Raw genomic sequence first — 16,332 nt, 5'->3', positions numbered from 1 at the left:
GCAACTTCTTCCCTTTTTATCGGTTTTCAGATGTGATTTTCATATTACCCACACCTGTTACTTGCCATATGTGAGTGTGAACGAGAGTCACATGCTTGAAACAAACTTCTTTACCCACAGTTTTGGAAAGGTGCCAACAAATTTGTCCGTCCCATTTTTGGGGGTTTTATGTGAAATGATGTCCAATTTAACTTTTTTTTTTCTTTTTTTTTTTTTTGTTGTTCCAATCCACACAAATGAAGTACACATGTGTATAACAAAACATGTGTAATTGCAATAATTTTCTGGGAAAAATACTAGATTTTCTGGGACAATGTCAAGGTTGACAACACTTGCAGCCATGACTGTATAATGAATATAATTTCTCTGGTTACCTAGTTAGACTACCTATCTCACCCTTTCCGATCTATGTATATGCATATGGATATTGAAGATAGAAAGATTTAGGGAGTAAATAACATGGAAAATGCATTTAGTTAACATATAAATAATACAGTGCTGGCCAAAAGTATTGGCACCCCAGCAATTCTGTCAGATAATACTCAGTCTCTTCCTGAAAATGATTGCAATCACAAATTCTTTGGTATTATTCTCTTCATTTAATTTGCTTGCAAGGAAAAAACACAAAAGAGAATGAAGCAAAAATCAAATCATTGATCATTTCACACAAAACTCCAAAAAAGGGCCGGACAAAAGTATTGGCACCCTCAGCCTAATACTTGGTTGCACAACCTTTAGCCAAAATAACTGCGAACAACCGCTTCCGGTAACCATCAATGAGTTTCTTACAATGCTCTGCTGGAATTGTAGACCATTCTTCTTTGGCAAACTGCTCCAGGTCCCTGATATTTGAAGGGTGCCTTCTCCAAATTGCCATTTTGAGATCTCTCCATAGGTGTTCTATGGGATTTAGGTCTGGACTCATTGCTGGCCACCTTAGAAGTCTCCAGTGCTTTCTCTAAAACCATTTTATAGTGCTTTTGGAAGTGTGTTTTGGGTCATTGTCCTGCTGGAAGACCCATGACCTCTGAGGGAGACCCAGCTTTCTCACACCGGGCCCTACATTATGCTGAAAAATTTGTTGGTAGTCTTCAGACTTCATAGTGCCATGCACACGGTCAAACAGTCCAGTGCCAGAGGCAGCAAAGCAACCCCAAAACATCAGGGAACCTCCGCTATGTTTGACTTTAGGGACTGTGTTCTTTTCTTTGAATGCCTCTTTTTTTTCCCTGCACACTCTATGTTGATGCTTTTTCCCAAAAAGCTCTACTTTTGTCTCATCTGACCAGAGGACATTCTTCCAAAACGTTTTAGGCTTTCTCAGGTAAGTTTTGACAAACTCCAGCCTGGCTTTTTTATGTCTCGGGGTAAGAAGTGGGGTCTTTCTGGGTATCCTACCATACAGTCCCTTTTCATTCAGATGTCGACGGATAGTATGGGTTGACACTGTTGTACCCTCGGACTGCAGGGCAGCTTGAACTTGTTTGGATGTTAGTCGAGGCTCTTTATCCACCATCCGCACAATCTTGCGTTGAAATCTCTCGTAAATTTTTATTTTCCGTCCACATCTAGGGAGGTTAGCCACAGTGCCATGGGCTTTAAACTTCTTGATGACACTGCGCACGGAAGACACAGGAACATTCAGGTCTTTGGAGATGGACTTGTAGCCTTGAGATTGCTCATGCTTCCTCACAATTTGGTTTCTCAAGTCCTCAGACAGTTCTTTGGTCTTCTTTCTTTTCTCCATGCTCAATGTGGTACACACAAGGACACAGGACAGATGTTGAGTCAACTTTAATCCATGTTAACTGGCTGCAAATGTGATTTAGTTATTGCCAACACCTGTTAGGTGCCACAGGTAAGTTACAGGTGCTGTTAATTACACGAATTAGAGAAGCATCACATGATTTTTCAAAGGGTGCCAATACTTTTGTCCACCCCCTTTTTTAGGTTTGGTGTGGAATTATATCCAATTTGGCTTTAGGACAATTCTTTTTGTGTTTTTTTCATTGAAGACAAATTAAATGAAGAGAATAATATCAAAGAATTTGTGATTGCAATCATTTTCAGGAAGAAGCTGAGTATTATCTGACAGAATTGCAGGGGTGCCAATACTTTTGGCCAGCACTGTAGATAGCTAGATATGTAGAGATAGATACTAGAAATTATATCTATCTCCGAGGAGTTTGTGAGTTGTTTAAATACCACCATTCTGATGGAAAAAAAGTATATACATAAAAAGGGGGGCCATTGCGAAATTTGGTAAATAGTGTGGACACTGGATTAAATGCCCAGCGGTAGTGTTGGAGGTATTAGCAAGAGATGTCATATTTAACTTACTTCTCCTTTAAAAACGAACCAATATTTCAGATCTGAAACACCTTACTGTATGTTCCTCATGTTTAAACTGTTGTCTAGTTATTGTACTCGATATATTAAATTGTGAGTTCAGATAAGTGAGAGGGAAGGGTGTGAGGAATCCTATGACAGGCATTGTATTCCTGTCATAAACAATGATTGATACAAAATTGTACTCAATTTGTTGGGATTATATAATATGATTATTTTTATCAACCAATTTGTAAGATGTAAAAGTTTGCCCAATAAAAATGTTTTTGATAAATTAAAAAAACGCAAATCTGATTTTGTCCCCACAGGCGTCATTTTTGTATCATCGGCGTCTCTGCATCCTGATAGGCAGAGACGCCGCCCCCCTTACCACTGCGCTCCTGGCCCGGCGTCTTCCTGCTCCCCTGCTGCTGCTGTCGGCGCGCGCAGCTTCCTGGGAACTGTGTTTAGGGCGCGTGCGCTTCCTCCCTCTTAAAGGGGCCGAGTGCCGTTCTAAAGAGTCCCCGGCCAATGACCGAAGGACCTCTCATATATAAGGCACCTCCTCCAAAATGGAGGTGCCGGTGCAAGGTTGTTGCTCTGTGTACTAAACTCTGCTTCAACCCTCAGGTCCCGCTGCCAGTCTGACTACCAGTCCAGTCCGCTAGCCTGACTACCAGTCCAGCCCGACAGTCTGCTTACAGCCCAGTCCGCCAGTCTGTCTATGGGCTTGGCCAGTCCACTTATACGGAGCCTTTACCTGCTACCTGTCTCCGCCAGCTAGTATACACTCCAGCCCAACAGTCTGCCTACGGTCCAACCCGCCAGTCTGTCTATGGGCTTGGCCAGTCTGTTTACCCGGAGAACTTACCAGTAACCTGTGGTGCCTGCCAGCCAGCCTACCTGGAGGCATTACCTAGAGGGGGCTCTGCACCCGGTGGTCATCTACACTGATCACAAAAACCTGGCCTATTTACAAAACGCTCAAAGACTCAATCCGCGTCAGGCCCGGTGGTCTCTGTTCTTTGCCCGTTTCAGCTTTACCCTACATTAATACCCTGCGGACAAGAACGTTAAAGCCGATGCTTTATCCCTATCTTTCCTGTCCTCCGATCAAGAGGAGGAGCCTATGTATATCATCGATCCTTCCAAAGTGATGAATGTGGCTCCGTTGGACCTGTCTCGTCTTCCATCCGGTAAGACATTTGTAGCGGTTCCGGATCGTAAAAAGGTTCTTCACTGGGGCCATTCATCTAAACTAGCCGGCCACGCTGGCCAGAGGAAGACCTTCCGGCTCATTACCCAGCATTACTGGTGGCCTTTCCTGCGCAAGGAGGTTGTAGACTTCATCACGGCCTGTTCATCCTGTGCCCGCAACAATGTTCCAAGACATCTTCCAGCCGGCCGTCTCCTGCCTCTTCCCGTACCTGCTGCCCCGTGGCAACACAATGCTATGGACTTTATTACGGATCTCCCTGTTTCTGCCGGTTGTGCTATCATTTGGGTGGTCGCTGACCGCTTTTCTAAAATGGCGCACTTTATCCCTCTGCCTGGTCTCCCGTCTGCATCTGTGCTGGCTAAGGACTTCATCCATCACATCTTTCGTCTCCACGGCCTACTGTTAGAACCTTGCTGTTAGGTTTTTTTTCCTTTGCTGGTCACATGACCTTGTTGGCCTATTTAATCCTGCTCCGCCCTTCTGGCTTTGCTGGACTTCTTTGTATATCTACTTTCTAGCTAGCCTGTGCTCTGTATCTAACTCTGTTAGTTTGCTTGGTCTACGGACCTCTATGTTCTATCTATTTTGTTTGTTCGTCTGTCTGCTACTATTTCTGTTAGGAGGTGTCCCATATTCCTCCCAGTCCTTAGTACTTGTAGGGATTCCCTCCCCACATCTATAGGTCTCCGTACAGACTAGATTAGGACTTTAGCAGGTCTGATCGCAGGATCAGGTTCCCTGTTACATCGTAGGGTTTCAGCTGAGTCCTATAGTAGGGACAGATCTCCTCTCTTTCCTTAGCTTTGGTAGCAGAACATAACAGTAAGTCCAGCCTGCAAATTCTCTAAGGAAAGATTTTTCTGTTCCATCATGGTGTCGGTTCAGGATTTGGCTAAACACCTGCAGGGACTCTCTCTGGAAGTGGCCGAGCTCCGTCAGCACGTGAGTAACTGTCCTGGAGCATATTTCTTGGAGCCTAAGGTATGTTTGCCGGATTTATTTTTTGGTGAACATCGAGAATTTTTTTCATTTAAAAATGCTTTCTTATTGTATTTTCGTTTGAGACCCAAGTCCTCTGGGGATGAATCCCAGCGCGTAGGGTTCATAATGTCACTTTTGCGCAAAGAGCCTCAGGAGTGAGCCTTTTCTTTGCAACCTAGTGATACATGCTTCAGATCAGTGGATAGTTTTTTTTCTGCTTTAGGACTATTATATGATGATCCTGACCGTGTGGCATCAGCTGAGACTGAGTTGAGACGTTTAAAACAAGGATCAGGTAATGTGGAAAAATATTGTACTCATTTTCGTCGTTGGTCCACTCAAACAGGGTGGAACGATTCTGCTCTGAAAAGTCTATTTCTTGCTGGGCTCAGTGAAAGGGTTAAAGACCTGCTAATTGCTTATCCTACACCTGAAGATTTGCAACAGGCTATGCAATTAGCTATACGGGTGGATAGAAGACTGCGTGCTAGGGTTAATGAGAGCAAATCCTCTGCTATGTCAGTTTCTGGTTATGAGAATGTGTGTACTAACAGTGGTGAACCGATGGAGATTGGATCGGTGACACCTCGCTCTCAAGAAAAAGATCGTCGTTTTTCGGAAGGCTTGTGTTTCTATTGCGGAAAAGCTGGTCATTTGATTAAAGGCTGTGAGCTTCGTATGAAGAAAGAAAAAAAAATGGTCAGTCACGCCCGTATTGCCTGTTTAAATTCCAAGGGTATATTTTTAGCTGCTTCCACGATTGCTCAGAAAAAATTAATGGAATTTCGGGTGTTTGTTGATTGCGAGTCTACACTGAATGTAATTGATGGGGGATTCGTGGAAAAACTCAATTTAAAACCTGAACCTTTATCATCCCCCATTGCTGTGGTTTCTGTGGATGGCTCCCCTTTGAAGAATATTACTCTCAAGGTCAGTGAATTTCCTCTCACTATTAATGGTGTTCACCATGAGAAATTGGATTTGGTAGTGTTGAATAACTTGCCTTCTCCAGTAATATTGGGTTTGCCCTGGTTAAAATTTCACAATCCTGTACTGGATTGGTCTACCAGTGAAATTAAATCCTGGAGCCATAAATGTTATGACAAGTGTTGTAACGGGCGTATTGCAGCTTTGGATAGGGGAGAATTGCCTGTTCCTATTCAGGATTTTTGGAGAGTTTTTTCTGAGAAGGAATCGCAGGTTTTGCCTCCCCATAGAGACTATGATTGCTCTATTGAATTTGTCCCTGGAGCGACTCTTCCTAAAAGTCGTTTATTTAACCTTACTATTCCTGAGAGGAAGGCTTTGGAGGAATACATACAGACAAGTTTGGCCGCCGGTCACATTAGGCCCTCTAAGTCTCCTGTGGCGGTTGGATTTTTTTTTGTAAAAAAAAAGGACGGCGGTTTACGTCCTTGTCTGGATTTTCGTGAGATTAACAAAATTACGGTACGCAATCCTTACCCACTGCCATTGATTCCTGATCTGTTTAACCAGTTATTGGGGGCCAAGTGGTTCTCTAAAATTGACCTTAAGGGGGCATACAATCTGTTGCGCATGAAGGAGGGTGATGAATGGAAGACTGCTTTTAACACTCCTGTGGGTCATTTTGAGAATCTGGTTATGCCTTTTGGTCTTACTAATGCTCCTGCATTTTTTCAGAATCTGATTAATGACATCCTTAGACCTTTGATCGGTAAAAATGTGGTTGTGTATTTGGATGACATTTTGATTTATTCGCCAGATCTGGAGTCTCATTGGCGGAGCGTGCGTGAGGTATTACAGTTATTAATGGACAATTCGCTTTTTGCTAAGCTGGAGAAATGTGAGTTCGCTGTACAGAGAATTAGTTTTTTGGGCTACATTATCTCCAGCAAAGGTTTTGAGATGGATCCGGTTAAGGTTCAGGCTGTGCAGGAATGGCCTAGGCCTATTGGTTTGAAATCGATACAGAGGTTTTTGGGTTTCGCCAATTACTATAGAAAATTCATAAAAATTTTTTCTAGTATTGTCAAACCTCTGACTGATCTCACCAGGAAAGGTGCTGATGCGGTTCAGTGGTCTTCTGAGGCCATTGAAGCTTTTGTGTATCTCAAGGAGAGGTTCACCTCTGCTCCCATCCTTATGCAGCCTGATGTTACTAGGCCGTTTTTGGTTGAGGTTGATGCTTCCTCTGTGGGGGTTGGCGCAGTATTGTCTCAGGATAACGGGGATGGATTACATCCCTGTGCCTTTTTTTCAAAAAAATTTTCGGAGACTGAACTGAATTACGATATTGGTAATCGGGAATTATTGGCTATTAAACTCGCATTTGAACACTGGCGCCACTTCTTGGAAGGTGCGGAATTTCCCGTTCAGGTTCTTACGGATCATAAGAATCTGATATATCTTGATGCTGCCAAGCGCCTGAATGCCCGTCAGGCTAGGTGGGCACTGTTTTTCTCGCGGTTTAATTTCTCCGTTACTTACATCCCTGGTACTAAGAATGTTAAGGCGGATGCCTTGTCTCGCAGTTTTTCTCCCATAGTCGGTGCTGAGAAAGAGGAGAACATTTTACAAGAAGGTGTTGTGATAGCTGCTTTGGACTCCGTTTTGGAAGATGAGATTCTTAAAGCTCAGGAGAATGCCCCATCTAACACTCCTCATGGGAGGTTGTTTGTGCCTAGGACCTTTAGGAGAGATTTGTTTGTTGAGTGTCACGAATCTCGGTTGGCAGGTCATCCTGGAATCTCTGAGACCAAGAGACTGGTGGGTCGCAGTTTTTGGTGGCCTGGATGGCAGAAGGAAGTCATTAAGTGGGTGCGCCAATGTACTATATGTGCTAGATCTAAGTCCTCACATACTCCTGCTGCGGGGTTGCTTTGTCCTTTGGAGGTCCCCAGTGCTCCTTGGACACATTTGGCTATGGACTTTATAACTGACCTTCCCCCCTCTGAGGGTTTTACTGTCATCTGGGTGGTCGTGGACCGTTTTAGCAAGATGTGTCACTTGGTTCCCTTTGTCAAACTGCCCTGCGCGAAAACTCTCGCTAAGGCCTTTGTTAAGGAAATTGTCAGACTTCATGGCGTTCCTACTGACATTGTTTCTGATAGGGGTCCTCAATTCGTGGCTCGTTTTTGGCGTGCCTTTTGTGACAGGTTGGGAATTCATTTGTCGTTTTCGTCCGGATATCATCCTGAATCTAATGGCCAGACAGAAAGGAAAAACCAGGATGTTGAGCAGTTCTTGCGTTGTTTTGTGGCAGACAATCAAGAGGGGTGGTCTGAGTTTCTGCCACTTGCCGAATTTGCTCTGAACAATCATACATCTTCTTCTGCTGGTTGTTCGCCTTTTTTTTGTTGTTCTGGGAGACATCCGTCGTTTGGGTCGTTCTCCAAGTTGGGATCTGCCGTGCCTGAGGAGGAGAATTTTTCCGGTGATTTGGAAAGAGTTTGGACTGATGTGCGTGGTAATCTTCAGGAGGCCAACAGAAAATCTAAAGACTACTTTGATAGGAAACGACAGGAGGTTTTGTTCGCTGTTGGTGACATGGTTTGGTTGTCCTCTAGGAATCTGCGGTTGAGGATTCCTTCTAAGAAATTGGGTCCCAAGTTTGTAGGGCCCTTTAAGGTGCTTCAGGTTGTCAACCAATCTGCTGTTAGGTTGGAGGTTCCTACCTCCTGGAGAATTAATCCGGTATTTCATGTCTCTCTGTTAAAAAAAGCTGTTGTGTCGGATGGTGACGCCTCTGCCTCTGTTCCTCCGGTGGTGGAGGACGGGGAATATGAAATTTCTCGCATCCTTGACTCTAGACGGTATAGAGGTAGTTTGCAGTATCTTGTGGCCTGGAAAGGTTTCGGACCCGAGGATAACTCTTGGGTGAGGTCAGATGATGTTTCCGCGTCCAGACTTATCAGAGCGTTTCACAGGAGATTTCCTGATAAGCCTGGTCCTAGGGGATCCGGAGGATCCTCTTAGAAGGGGGGGTACTGTTAGAACCTTGCTGTTAGGTTTTTTTTCCTTTGCTGGTCACATGACCTTGTTGGCCTATTTAATCCTGCTCCGCCCTTCTGGCTTTGCTGGACTTCTTTGTATATCTACTTTCTAGCTAGCCTGTGCTCTGTATCTAACTCTGTTAGTTTGCTTGGTCTACGGACCTCTATGTTCTATCTATTTTGTTTGTTCGTCTGTCTGCTACTATTTCTGTTAGGAGGTGTCCCATATTCCTCCCAGTCCTTAGTACTTGTAGGGATTCCCTCCCCACATCTATAGGTCTCCGTACAGACTAGATTAGGACTTTAGCAGGTCTGATCTCAGGATCAGGTTCCCTGTTACATCGTAGGGTTTCAGCTGAGTCCTATAGTAGGGACAGATCTCCTCTCTTTCCTTAGCTTTGGTAGCAGAACATAACACCTACCCCTCCACATTGTGTCTGATCGCGGGGTCCAGTTCACTTTGCGCTTCTGGAGAGCTACGTGCAAGCTGCAGGATGTCTCCCTGGATTTCTCCTCTGCTTATTATCCTCAGTCCAATGGCCAAGTGGAACGTATCAACCAGATCCTTACCAGCTTCCTCCGGCACTTCGTCAACGCTCACCATACCGATTGGGTAGAGCTTCTACCATGGGCCAAGTTCTCCTATAACAACCATGAGAGCGAATCTTCTTCTAAGTCCCATTCTTTGTGGTCTACGGTCAACACCCCCGGATTCCGTTTCCCGTCTCAGCTTCAGTGGACAATCCTGCCGCGGAGTCTCTGGTCAACGAATTTTCTACCATTTGGGAGGACACTAGATCCGCAATTCTTCAATCCTCCGAGCGGATGAAGAGACATGCCGATAAGAGACGTCTGGATCCGCCTCAATTCCGTCCAGGAGACAAGGTTTGGCTCTCATCCAAACATGTTAGTCTCAAAATACCCTCATATAAGATGGGTCCGCGGTTCATCGGTCCGTTTGAAGTCCTCAAGCAAATCAATCCAGTGGCCTGCAAGTTAAAACTCCCAGCCACCTTACGGATCCCCAACTCCTTCCACGTATCTCTCCTCAAAGCAGTTGTTCTTAATTCTTTTTCAGACAATCCAGGTACCACCCCAGCTGCGGTCTCCGCTGAGGACGTCTATGAGGTAGAGAACATTCTGGCCACCAAAAGGGTAAGAGGAAAAACCTTTTTTCTGGTGGATTGGAAGAGGTTTGGCCCAGAGGAGAGGAACTTGGGACCCCAGGGAGAATATCCACGACCCTCTTCTTCTTAAAGAATTTCTTACAGGCCTAAAAAAGAGGGGGCGTAAAGGAGGAGAGTGCTGTAGCATCAGTGTCTCTGCCCCCAGACAGATAGAGACGCCGTCCCACCTTACCGCCGCGCTCCTGGCCCGGCATCTTCCTGTTCCCCTGCTGCTGCTGTCGGCGGGCGCATCTTTCCGGGCACTGTGCTTAGGGAGCACGTGCGCGCTTCCTCCCTTTTAAGGGGGCCACGCGCGCCGCTCTAAAGAGTCCCCGGCCAATGACCGAAGGACCTCTCATATATAAGGCACCTCCTCCAAAATGGAGGTGCCCGTGCAAGGTTGTTGATCTGTGTACTAAACTCTGCTTCAGCCCTCAAGTCCCGCTGCCAGTCTGACTACCAGTCCAGTCTGCCAGCCTGACTACCAGTCCAGCCCGACAGTCTGCTTAAAGCCCAGTCCGCCAGTCTGTCTATGAGCTTGGAAAGTCCGCTTACCCGGAGCCTTTACCTGCTACCTGTCTCTGCCAGCCAGTACACACTCCAGCCCGACAGTCTGCCTATGGTCCAACCCGCCAGTCTGTCTATGGGCTTGGCCAGTCTGCTTACCCGGAGGACTTACCAGTAACCTGTGGTGCCTGTCAGCCACCCTACCTGGAGGCTCCTGCCTGTTAAATGTCGTGCCCACCAGCCTGCCTACCTGGAGGCTCCTGCCTGTTACCTGTCGTGTCTACCAGCCTGCCTACCTGGAGGCGCCTGCCTGTTACCTGTCGTGCCCACGAGCCTGCCTACCTGGAGGCTCCTGCCTGTTACCTACCATGCCTACCAGCCTGTCTACCTGGCAGCTCCTGCCAGTTACCCGTGGTGTCCGCCAGTCCGTCTACCCAGACCACCTGTCAGCCTGCCTGCCGTACTCATCTGCTGTACCTGTCAGTCCCTGCCATCTGACCGTGGGAGTCACCTGCTCTCATACAAGGTCTGGCCCAGAGTGGCACCTGGTCCCTCTGCTCGGTCCCTCCCTGGTCACGGAGTCGATTGAGCCTCCGTGCGACCTTGGTCAGTCCGAGTTGATACTTAGTTATGCCCCTCTGGTCCCTCCTTGCACCGCAGCACAGAGGTTCCACCACTCGGATCCGTAACAATTTTCATCAGTATTACAAAGCCAGGATCTCTTTAAACAGACTGTCAGCACAGAATGACTGTCCAAACTAAATCCTGCAGCTCAGTGCTACATGGCGGAGCCAAACATTTAAATACACCTTCCCACCTGCTTGTTTTCTCTCAATATCCAGCCTCATGTTCTTTGATTCACAACTCTGGCATCGTAGATCCAGAGAAGGATGAAGATAGAGGAGCAGGTGAAAAGGTGCACTGAACTGATAGGCCACGCCAAGGGTACAGCAAGCGCCTCTACTTCGTTTGAACAGTCATGCTGTGTTGACAGAGTCACTTTAAAAAAAGACGTTTTTGCTTCTTAAAAACCTACTCCACAGCTGCAGTTTAAAAAGTACTAAATGAATCTCTGACACTGCTCTCTGTGTTTGTTATTGTCTACAATGCTGACATCACGCCCAGGGCCGGCGTCAGCACCCGGCGCACCCGGGCAAATGCCGGGGCCCTGAGCAGGCAGAGGGGCCCACTGGCGGTCGCGCACCCCGCTGGGCTATGGGCGGAGGAGAGCGGTGTCAGCGCCCGCCCTTCTCCGCCGCTTGCTCAGGGCCCCGGCAGCTGGATACTTACCTCTCCCCGTGCCTCGTCAGATCCGCTGTCTTCCTGCTCTGCGCTCCCTGTGACGTCTCAGGTCAGAGGGCGCGGTGACGTCTTTACACCGCGCCCTCCCCTGAGCCGTCACAGGGAGCGCTGAGCGGGAAGACGCTGACAACGCTGAAGTTCGGACCCGAGCAGCGGGCAGCGGGCAGCAGGTAGCAGGTGAGGAGAAGGGAGGTGAGTATTTGATTTTTTTTTTTTTAATGTATGGAGGCATGGGGCAGTATAAAGAGAAGGGGGGGGGGAGGGAGTGGCATCCTCCATGGAGCATTATAAAGAGAGGGGGGGGGGCATCCTGCATGAGGCATTATAAAGAGGGGGGGTGACATCCTGCATGGGGCATTATAAAGAGGGGGGGGGGACAGCCTGTATGGGGCATTATAAGGTGGGGAACAGCCTGCATAGTGCATTATAAGGGGGGGGGCAGCCTGTATGGGGCATTATGTGGGGGGTAACAGCCTGCATGGAGCATTATAAGGGGGGGACAGCCTGTATGGGGCATTATGTGGGGGGTAACAGCCTGCATGCAGCATTATATGGGGGCCAGTATCCTGTATGGAGCGTTAAAAGGGGACCGGTATCCTGTATGGAGCGTTATATGGGGGCCAGTATCCTGTATGGAGTTTTATAAGGGTCCAGTATCCTGTATGGAGCGTTATATGGGGACCGGTATCCTGTATGGAGCGTTATAAGGGGACCGGTATCCTGTATGGAGCGTTATATGGGGGCCAGTATCCTGTATGGAGTTTTATAAGGGGACCAGTATCCTGTATGGAGCGTTATATGGGGACCGGTATCCTGTATGGAGCGTTATATGGGGGCCAGTATCCTGTATGGAGTTTTATAAGGGGACCAGTATCCTGTATGGAGCGTTATATGGGGGCCAGTATCCTGTATGGAGCTTTATAAGGGGACCAGTATCCTGTATGGAGCGTTATATGGGGGCCAGTATTCTGTACGGTGCCTTATATGGGGGCCAGTATTCCGTATGGAGCCTTATATGGGGGCCAGTATTCCGCATGGAGCCTTATATGGGGGCCAGTATTCTGCATGGAGCCTTATATGGGGGCCAGTATTCCGCATGGAGCCTTATATGGGGGCCAGTATTCCGCATGGAGCCTTATATGGTGGTCAGTATTCCGTATGGGGCCTTATATGGGGGCCAGTATTCCTTATGGGGCCTTATATGGGGGCCAGTATTCCGTATGGGGCCTTATATGGGGGCCAGTATTCTGCATGGGGCCTTATATGGGGGCCAGTATTCCGTATGGGGCCTTATATGGGGGCCAGTATTCTGTATGGAGCGTTATATGGGGGACAGTATACTGTGTGGACCGATTCACCGATTTCTGAGCTATTGTGGAATTTACAATAGATATCACTCATGTAATGTAAGAAGTGAAATCTTTGCATTGTACTATATATAGTTGACGCGCCCCCTGGGCCTGTGCTGCTGCTGCTGTGCAGGGGGAATACCCGGAGCCGGATCGCTGGGGGTTGTAGTTCTCCGTGGCGGTGACCCGGTCCGTGCCCAGGGTGGTCAAACCAGTGGCAGTCTAAATGTTGTAATAAGTGTCCGACTACGCCACCCATGGATTGCGGTCAGTGGGGACCGCCGCTGCGCTGCCGATCGCTGAGGCTGATGTTGTTTGCGCAGCTGAGTATGGGATGACTCCCCACGGGAGGAGTATTGCCTCAGGGCAGCTAATATGGAAGATGATGGGAGTGATGGTGTGAGTGTCCCAGTGCTAGTGGTGCTGGAGCAGCAAGGAATCACAGAGACGTGTGGTGCAGTTTCCAAACCTTTACTCACAGTTGTTGCTCCGGTCACTTCGGCCAGCAGTGACCGCCCGAGCCGTGCTGAGTCCACCAGGTGAGGGACTCGGTCAACTCCCAAGCAATTCCAGAGTGTGGCTGAAAGCTCCCCTCTCTTCCTTTCTACTGGCCGTCCCCACCAGTGACCCACCTTTGTCCAGCTTCCTCGGGCCTTCTGTTGGTGAAACCTCTCTCCGGTCTCCCTGACCCTATGCGGTATGCCTTTCTGGTGGATGTAGTGAGGGGTCGCACCAAGATGTGGTCACAACCTCCGGTTTTGGCTGAGGATTAGTCGCCTCCACCAATTCGGGTTCCGGTACCCTGCTCTGCCAACCCTTCACCCAGTATCTCCTCTGGGAATATGGGGTTCCTTCTGCCTTCGTGTCTCTGGGCCTTTCTTTGTGTTCCTTGCCTCCTTTCTCCTCCGTTTCAGTTCCTTTCTTACTTTCCTTCCTGTTCCTTCTCCTTTCTCTTTCTGCTGTCTCAGGCCTCCACTCCAGGCTTGCCTCTGGAGCTGGGCCCAGACTGAGCCACAGCTCCCTGTCAGCTCTCTCTGGCTGAGCTCCTCTCTGAACTGACCACTGACCTAAGATAGTGCCCACCTTATATACCTCCTTCTGACACCCGAGCCCAGGTGACTAGCAACCAATGGGCTCCTACCTATGCCCAGAAACCCACCCCTATCTGCTCCTACACCACTGGGTTTTCCTCCCCCTCCCTCCTCCAGCCAGGAACAGAAGCTGTCGTGCCTGCACTCTGTCTAGTGGGAGCACCGTTGGTCTGTTCCTCGGAAATGGGGTGTGTGTGGTGCATGCAGCCTACTGAGCCCCGGTCCACACTCCATCCTTACCCGGGAGTGGAATATCACACCTCTGGTTCGAGGTGCAATACCCCTGTAGCAGCCGAGTCCTCGGGGTGCTACATATATATTTCTCCGCCGTATCTCTGCATCATGAATCATGGTATGTGTTAAAGGGGCCCACTGAGACTCTTTCGCCCGGGGCCCAGAAAAACCTGGAGCCGGCCCTGTTCACGCCAACAGCACAGCAGTCAACTGAGCACAGCGAATCCGCCTAGAGTTGACCGAGATCAACAGTGGAGCTTCAATGCGGGGAGTCAGAGAAATTCGAGTAAAGAACAGGCTTTTTAACAGACTGCAGACACTGGACAAAAGGTTTTCCAAAACTCGAAAAATGTCTTAACATGACAATGACATTTAAGGGGTTAATAGCACTGCTTTTTAATGGATTAAAGGTGCGAGAAAAATCAGCCCCCCACCCACTCTGAAGGACCTGCCACCATCATCTTCTACTTCATATAGTCAAAAGGTAATAAAAGTTAATACACACAGGTGCATCTCACTAAATTAGAATATCAAAAAGTTAATTTATTTCAGTTCTTCAATGCAAAAAGTGAAACTCATTATATAGAGTCTTTACAAACAGAGTGAGCTATTTCAAGAGTTTATTTCTGTTAATGTTGATGATTATGGCTTACAGCCAATGAAAACACAAAAGTCATTATCTCAGTAAATTAGAATACTTTATAACAAGAGCTTGAAAAATGATTTTAAAATCCGAAATGTTGGCCTACTGAAATGTATGTTCAGTAAATGCACTCAATACTTGGTCGGGGCTCCTTTTGCATCAATGCAGTGTGGCATGGAGGTGATCAGCCTGTGGTACTGCTGAGGTGTTATGGAAGCTAAGGTTGCTTTGATAGCAGCCTTCAGCTCGTCTTCATTTTTGGGTCTGGTGTCTCATCTTCCTCTTGACATTACCCCATAGATTCTCTATGGGGTTAAGGTCAGGCGAGTTTGAAGGCCAATCAAGCACTGTGATACTGTTGTTTTTAAACCAGGTATTGGTACTTTAGGCAGTTTGGACAGGTGCCAAGTCCTGCTGGAGAATGAAATTTCCATCTCCAAAAAGCTTGTCGGCAGAGGGAAGCATGAAGTGCTCTAAAATTTCTTCGTAGACGGCTGCGCTGACTTTGGTCTTGATTAAAGAGTTTGTGGAAACTTCACACTAGACCTCAAGCAGCTTGGATTGTGTACCTCTCCACTCTTCCTCCAGACTCTGGAACCTTGATTTCCAAATGAATATTGGAACTCTGGGACCTTGTGGAGTGTGTCAATGACTGCCTTCTGGACATGTCAAGTCAGCAGTCTTCGCCATGATTGTGGAGCCTACTAAAACAGACTAAGGGACCTTTTTAGATGCTTAGGAAGCCTTTGCAGGTGTTTTTGTTAATTATTTTAATTTATTGAGATGACTTGTGTTTTCATTGGCTGTAAGCCATAATCAACATTAACAGAAAAACACTTGAAATAGATCACTGTTTGTAATGACTCTATATCAGACCTGGGCAAAGTGCAGCCCGCGGGCCACATCTGGCTGTTCAGTCCGGCCCGCAGACTGAGAGAGCTGAAGGACTAAAGCAGTGGCCCATGGACCGCACCATACCTGCCCCCTGCTGTCACCGCTGCCTGACCGTGTCTTCATGTGCGCACCGCTGAGTGCATTGGTATAGGAGGGGCCTCCAGCCCCTTCCCCCGGCAATCAGCGTGTGAAGCAGCTGACGCGATGACATCATTGCAGGAGCAGAGGCACAGCACCGGGGGAATGGGAACAAGGTGAATATGTGTTTTCTTAATGTGTATGGGATGTTTGGCAGGACATGGGCAGGCTATGGGGGGTCTGCTGCAGGACATGGGCAGGCTATGAGGGTCTGTTGCTGGACGTGGGGAGGCTATGGGGCTCATACGGTATATAGAAGGGGTTGTATTCGTGTTCAAACGGTATATAATGGGATGTCAGCATACTTCTGCTCAATATTAAGTCATGCAATTAATATTAATCTAATAATTATAATTAATATATTGATATCAATATGGAGCAAAATTAATTTCAGCCTATTGGTTCGGCCCTCCACAACTATCAGTCTTATGTGGCCCCTCGGGAAAATGAATTGCCCACCCCTGCTTTATATGGTATATGAGTTTCACTTTTTTTTCATTGAAGAA

This window comes from Phyllobates terribilis, unplaced genomic scaffold, assembly GCF_046119375.1.
Source record: "Phyllobates terribilis strain yellow unplaced genomic scaffold, ASM4611937v1 Scaffold_26__1_contigs__length_17865784, whole genome shotgun sequence".
Classification (NCBI taxonomy): domain Eukaryota; kingdom Metazoa; phylum Chordata; class Amphibia; order Anura; family Dendrobatidae; genus Phyllobates; species Phyllobates terribilis.
The sequence above is the reverse complement of the archived record's forward strand: the minus strand, read 5'-3'. Positions refer to the sequence as shown.